At 45.8% G+C, this 7,332-nt stretch overlaps 1 pseudogene; it reads left to right on the top strand.

The window, feature by feature from the left end:
- Positions 1–6,149: 6,149 nt before the first annotated feature.
- LOC100586112 lies at positions 6,150–7,027 on the top strand (annotated as a pseudogene).
- Positions 7,028–7,332: the final 305 nt, after the last annotated feature.

Below are 7,332 nucleotides of genomic sequence, written 5' to 3' on the forward strand. Positions count from 1 at the left end.
CATTTGTCAAAATTCCAGCTTGATGACATGAAACTTGCACATATGGCCAAGGAGGAAGCAGAGGGAGACATGGTTATCATCAGCCTGGTCCATAGGAAGTGGAGAGTTAGCTTACTGTCTTGAGGAGCCACTAGCCCTGAGTGCTAGTGTAGGCTCTGCACAAATCCCCCATGTGGCCTGGGACAAGTCAAAGCTCCACTTTGGGACTGTCTCTGCAGCCAACATTCCTTTAGAGGCTACTCCAGGGCCGATACTCTAGTATTCTTTAATGACGCCTGCCAGGAAGCTTCAATTGATAACCAAATACTAAGCCCTCGACCCACGCTGTGTACCTACTAACTGCTTTACCCCGGTCTTCTGGCAGGATAGGTATATCAGCTAGCTAGTGCCTCAATAATGCTGCATAACAAATGATCCCAAACCCAGTGGCTTAACACAACAATCAGTTATTCTCAAGGAGGTTGGCTGTGGCTCAGCTAATCCAGGCTGGGCTTGGCAAAGAGGCTATGCCTCAGGCTGCTTCTTGTTGCAGGTCTCTGGGTCAGCTGGTGACATTCTGCTCCCAGAGACACTGTGTCTCTCACCCTCCCAGGACAAGGAAGTAGCTAGGACATGCTCCTCTCATGGCAGCTATAGAAGCAGAAGAGGAAAGCAGGCACACAGGAAGCTTCCCAAGGAGCCGGTAAATTTTCACTTCTGCCCAGAGTCAAGAAGCAGAGACACAGGCTCCATCACGATGATGCTGTGGCAAGGCCTGGCTGGCGAGGCCAGTGAAGATCGGTGCCAATCATCCAATCTACTGCATGAAAATGATTCCTCATTTGAGGATTCGAGAGTTGAGTATTAGGCCCTCCTTATCATCAAGCAAAAGAGATGAGTTTTTCAATTTCTGGGAAGGTTGTCAGGTGATAGAAGTGAAGAGAGGGTTTAAGATAGGGTTTAAGATAGGGTGAGATTTCCCTAGAGTCTAAGATCAGAGGTTGGGGAAAGTTTGGAACCCAATTATGGGAAGGTTGCCCAAGAAGAGTCAAGTGAGCTGCCTTGGCAGGAGGCTTCATTGAGAAATAATGTTTGGGGGTCCGGGAGCCACATGGGCCCTGAGACACACCTGACAACCCAAGAGCAGGAAATTCCCATCACTCTGGCGCAGGCCAACAATGGTTGACCCATGACTTTGCTTGAGCCCCTTATGAACTGATCATCAGTCCAGAGAGAAACAACCCCCCCAGGCCACTGGGCTTTGCTGAGCTCATGGCTGATGAAAATCCCATCACCTACTCGCTAAGTTACCCAGGAGCAGGTCTGCCCCATCACCGGTGGGGTCTAGGATAAGCGTACAAATGGTGTCCCACATGCCATATGCTAGAAGTTTTCTCCTCACCATCTGATTCAAGCTGGGAAACATCTGTCGCCAAGGGGCCTCCCAGTCCCCCACCTACAGGGGCAGTCCAAGAAGGCTAAGGCATGGCCCTTGCCTTCTCAGAGTTGTCCACCCAGATGGGAAACCTAGCCTATGTTCAGGAAGCATCAAAAAGCCACATCAGAAGAAATGTCTCCTTAGAGCAACCAAAGACCTTCACAAGGCATAAGCCATCACCAGCATTAATGGAAGCATCGGAATGTGAGGACGGAGAAATGGCTGCGCATGGAGTTCCTTCGGGTTATTTGTTCAACACCTACCACAGGCCAGGCTCTGTAAGAGCACCTGGAGCCAGTGCTGAATGAGATGTGGTTTCTGCTTCTGAGAAACCCACCATCTTAAAAGAGAGATCCAGGGAGGCTTCATGGGCAGGAACGGATTTCACCTACATTTGAAAGAACAGGAAAACCTGGGGTAGATGGGGGGGGAGGGGCGGGGGTGGACGCTTTCCAGGCAGAAGAAAGCAATCCCCGGAAGGAGAGAGGGACTTCCTTCCACAGGAAATTTGGCTTGCAAGAGTTCCACAGGAAAGGGTGATGGGTGGTTAAAAGGAGTGCCCCTCTAACGGTAACATTTTGATAAGTATGGCAATTAGAGGAGAAGGGCCTATCAGATACCAACGATGCCACCCACATCCACAGTCACCCCCCTGCATGGTTCTTGTCCCTGCTGATTGTCATGGCCTGGACACATGTTTCAGAGACTTCTCAGGTCCATGTCATGCTCTTTCCACATTTTTTCCTCCTAAAGCCACGGTTTCTGCTTCTGGAAATATAATCCCCCTTCTGAGAGAAGTGCTATGGAAACCTTACCACAAATACACTCCCTTCCCTGATGGTACTAATCGAAGGAAAGGGCTGGTGGAAAAATGATTTTACCAAAACACAGTTTTTATTATTTTTAAGTTAATCCACTTACTCGAGTGAACTAACCACGAGGGACTCCACAGCAATGGTCTGTAGGGGACCTGCTGGAAGAGATTGATTGCGGATTCATTCAGTCATTCAACATTTTACTGGGCAGCCACCACAGGCCAGAGGCTGGGGTACAAGGTTAAGTCAGTCTCAGTGTCTGCCCTTAAGGAGCTCAGTCTGAGAGGGAGATAGACACATTCCCATGAGTATCAAGCAGAGTGGTCACTACAGCAAGAGCCCTGTGCATGGAGTATTACTAGAACACAGAAGAGGAGAACTGAACAGGGTTGGAGGGTGGGGTCACCAGGGTAGGCTTCTAGGAGGAGGAAAATAGGAGCTCATGCTTTTGGAGGAATAATAGATACTTACAGGAGAAAAGCGGTGGGGGGAGGGTAGGATGGAGCCGGCAGAGAGATAACTTGTGCAACAGTCATAACATGCAGAAAGGCCCAAAGGGGAGAAAAAGTGGGATGAATCAAGAAAACACTCCCAAACTGGAGTTGATGGGATGTAACGTGAAGACGGGTAGTGGCAAATGTTGGGTCTGGAGCGGTCAGCAAAAGCCAGACCCTGGAGGCCTGTAAGCCTTGGTAAGAGTTTGGACTTCATCATGAAAACATGAAAGGTTCTAAGCAGGGGAGAGATATAAATAATTTTGTGTTTTAGAAAAGATGCTGGTGCAGAAGTGGCATGAAGGATGCATGGAAGCTGGGGGATCAGCTGGGAGTAGGAGATAAATGTCAGGAGACTGTCCCAGGGAGGTGGTTGGGGGGAATGGAGAGAAGGGGATGTATTTGAGAAAGACTTAGGGAGCTAAAATAGTAGGTCTTGGTGGTTTTCGGATACGAGGAGAGGAGAAAGAGGGAGAATCTTAGGATGAAAGCCAGACTTACAGCATGAGTGGAAGGTGCTACCCTTGACTGAGATGAAGAATTCTGGGTGAAGGAAGTTTAGGAGGGGAAAACTAGGATCCATTTTGGATGTGGGGTTGGAGGACGCTGCGGGTGGGACTTCCAGTGGCGATGACCAGCCAGCAGGTGAATATCTCGACTCACCCCTATGGAGGAAGATGCAGGCTGGAGTTAAGACCTGAGAGGCATGAGCTTTAGGAAGAACAGAAGGGGATGGGCCCACCTATGTGTTCATCAAGGTGATGTAGGCTGTGAGGAACAGAACACACTCAAAAGTTGCTCAAACAATAAGATCATTTATTTATTTATTTCATTTGAATACATTTGGAAGTAGGTGCTTAATCCATTTGGAAGTAGCTTCTTCATCATCTCAATATGACATTGGAGACCCAAATCTTTACCTATTTCAGACCTGCCATCTCAGTTCATCCATAAGCATATGCCTTGTGATAACATAGAAGGCAGATGACATACCCAAAGGATGGGTAGCCCCAGGGGAAGAGATTAGGAAACAATTTGTTCACAAACACATGCCTGTCTTTGGCTGTGTTTAGTAGTATACAAGAAAGGAATAGGCTCAGAAAATAATTGGCCTGTTAAGAAGCAGAATTGAAAAGGGAATTAAATGTTCACTAGTTAGTGCTTGTGGGGTTGGAAGAGGCAACTGCTTCCTAACCCTAAGGCTGATTTAAACTTATCCTGTGCGGACTTCTGCTGTGGACAATGATGGAATAACAGATACTGGGACTAGCCGTCACCCACCGTAAACAAGTAGAACACTGGATAAAATATATGAAACAGCTGTTTTCAGACACTGACTAACCCTTAGAATGGGACTGTGTTCCCTGAGAGAAAGTAAACAAATAAGATGAACTCTGTGATCAACCTGACTTTTTGCCTAGAGGCAATTAGCAGACCATGGCTCTAGTATGAGGAAGGAGAGCAGAGCACAGAAGCCTCACTGTTTTGAGGAGTCAGAGATCACAATTCTGAGAACTGTGCAGCTGGAATTTGCGGAGCAGAATACTGAAGAGACATATGCAGAGAAAGAGCTTCAGAAACTGCATAGGAGGCACTTTGAGTCTTTGGCTAAAAATTAGGTGTGCATGAGTAGGATGAGATTCCATGAGGCTGGACAAAGAAAAAATATTGGAGAAAGAGTACTTATTTGGGAGTTGTAAGCTGAACAATATTCTGTGCTCAGAGTTGGGAGATGTTCAAGTTCAGGCCAACCAGAGTGGAGAGACCTCATTGAGCCCTCAGAATATTTAGTGGAAAACTCAGAAAGCCTGCACTGTAGAAGTAGAGCTAAACTAACAAGCCTCCATCCTGGAGTGAAGGCTATCCTAGACCCATCCTAAGTTTAAAGACAAGTCTTGAAAGGACCAAACCAATCTTCAAATAAGTTGCTGGAATAAAACTCAACACTCTTTAAAGAAAGATAACAGGCCGGGTGTGGTGGCTCAAGCCTGTAATCCCAGCACTTTGGGAGGCCGAGGTGGGCGGATCACCTGAAGTCAGGAGTTCGAGACCAGCCTGGCCAACATGGCAAAACCCCGTCTCTACTAAAAATACAAAACTTATCCGGGCATGGTGGTGGGCATCTGTAATCTCAGCTACTCAGGAGGCTGAGGCAGGAGAATTGCTTGAACCTAGGAGGTGGAGGTTGCAGTGAGCCGATATCATGCCACTGCACTCCAGCTTGGGCGACAGAGCAAGACCCTCTCTCAAAAAACTATATCTTTGAAAAAATATTGGCCAAACATTTTCCAAATTTGATGAAAACTATAAACCCATAGATCCAAGACACTCAATGAATTTCAGTCAGGATAAACACAAAGAAAACTACACCAAGGCACATCAAGTCAAAATGCTAAAAACAAATGATGAAGCAAAAAACTTGAAATGCAGCCAGAGAAAAATCTTAGCCTGGTGGCAAGGATCAAATTGATGATATCATTGTCATACCCATTATTGAAAATTGTGAATGGACTAAGAGATGAATCTTTTTTATTAGACATGCTGACTCAGGCAAAGAGACTGGAGGAAATGTGCTCACACCTAAGTCTGATAGGTTTAAGTTACTTACAACAAAGTACCCCAAAACTTATTGGCTTAAAGAAAGTAGAGTTCTCAGCACTTTGGGAGGCTGAAGCGGGTGGATCATGAGGTCAGGAGATCGAGACCATCCTGGCTAACACAGTGAAACCCAGTCTCTACTAAAAAATACAAAAATTAGCCGGGCGTGGTGGCGGGCACCTGTAGTCCCAGCTCCTTGGGAGGGCTGAAGCAGGAGAATGGCGTGAACCCGGGAGGTGGAGCTTGCAGTGAGCCGAGATCGTGCCACTGCTCTCTAGTCAGGGCAACAGAGCGAGACTCTGTCCCAAAAAAAACAAAAGAAAGAAACTAGAGGTCAATGTGGACAAGAGAGAGGTTCAGAAAATTTTAAATGTATGTTTAAAATTAAAACTATGGATGAGGCTACTGGTACATGGAGTTGTCCAGAATCAAATACATAAGAAGACTGTTACATTTTAAAGTTAGTTATATTGCACCTTCCCCCTCCCCGCAAAAATCAGGCGCTTAGACTTAAACCTTTGTTCGAGGTTTAACTCTTGGGCTTCCAAAATTCTACAGTTTGAGAAAACTACTCAGCCCCCAAGAAGGGCATATTTTCCATGCTTACCTTATCCAAGGAGGATAGTGGGGGGAAAATGTACTTTCCAGAATGGCAAATTGTGTAGCTCCAAAAATCACACCTGCATGATGACGCTTAAAAGCTGGAAGGCAGAAGGAGAGTCTTTCACTCATCTTCCTCTTTTTATCAGAGAGAAACCTTTCTCAAAACACCCAGGAGTGCTGCTTGGCCTGCAGGTCTCTGTTGAGCCTCTGTCCCACAGGATAGGGTTTGTTAAAGTTGTTAAGAATAAGTCCTACTTTAAGAGGTACCAAGTGAAATTTAGAAGATGATGATAGGGTAAAACTGATTATTATGCTCAGAAACACTGGCGATACAGGATAAAAATAAACATGACACACCCAAATACAGGATGATAGTTTGTGTAACAAACAGTGATATCATTTGTCAGATTGCTTACTCCCATCTAGAAGGGGATATGATAGTCTGCACAGCATATGCACATGAACTGCCAAAATATGGCGTGAAGGTAGGCCTGACAAATGACGCTGCAACGTATTGTACTGGCCTGCTGCTGGCCCACAGGTTTCTCAATAGGTTTGGCATGGATAAGATCTGTGAACGCCAAGTGGAGGTGACTGGAGATGAATATAATGTGGAAGGCATTGATGGTCAGCCAGGTGCCCTTACCTGCTATTTGGATGCAGGCCTTGCTAGAACTGCAATAAGGTTTTGGGGGCACTGAAGGGAGGTGTGGATGGAGGCTTGTCTATCCCTCACAGTACCAAATGATTCCCTGGTTATGATTCTGAAAGCAACGAATTTAATGCGGAAGTACACCAGAAGCATATCATGGGCCAGAATGTTGCAGATTGCTCTTGCTACTTAATGGAGGAAGATGAAGATGCTCACAAGGAATAGTTCTCTCAATACATAAAGAACAGCGTAACCCCAGACATGATGGAAGAGATGTATAAGAAAGCTCATGGTGCTATATGAGATAATCCAGCCTGGGAGAAGAAGCCCAAGAAAGAAGTTAAAAAGAAGAGTGGTACTGCCCCAAAATGTCCCTTGCTCAGAAGATCAGATAGCTCAAAAGAAGGCAAGCTTTTTCAGAGCTCAAGAGCGGGCTGCTGAGAGCTAACCCAATTTTCTGTGAGAAATTTTCATACAAAGACAATAAACTTATTGACAGCAGCAACAACAACAAAAACACAAAAATAAATAACATCCGGCAGGCTACTCCTCAGGTCCCACTGGCGGAAATTAGATCATATGACAATATTTCACCAACATTCATGGAACTTCACGTACAAAAAAGGCAGTCTTACTAGTTCCTAGTAACAAGTTGCCCCAAAACCTTAGTAGTTTAAAGCAACAAGCATTTATTTTGTCACCATTTCTGAGGTTTAGGAATCTGGGCACAGCTTAGATGGATGGTTCTGACTC

This window comes from Nomascus leucogenys, chromosome 18 (genome assembly GCF_006542625.1).
Source record: "Nomascus leucogenys isolate Asia chromosome 18, Asia_NLE_v1, whole genome shotgun sequence".
Classification (NCBI taxonomy): Eukaryota; Metazoa; Chordata; class Mammalia; order Primates; family Hylobatidae; genus Nomascus; species Nomascus leucogenys.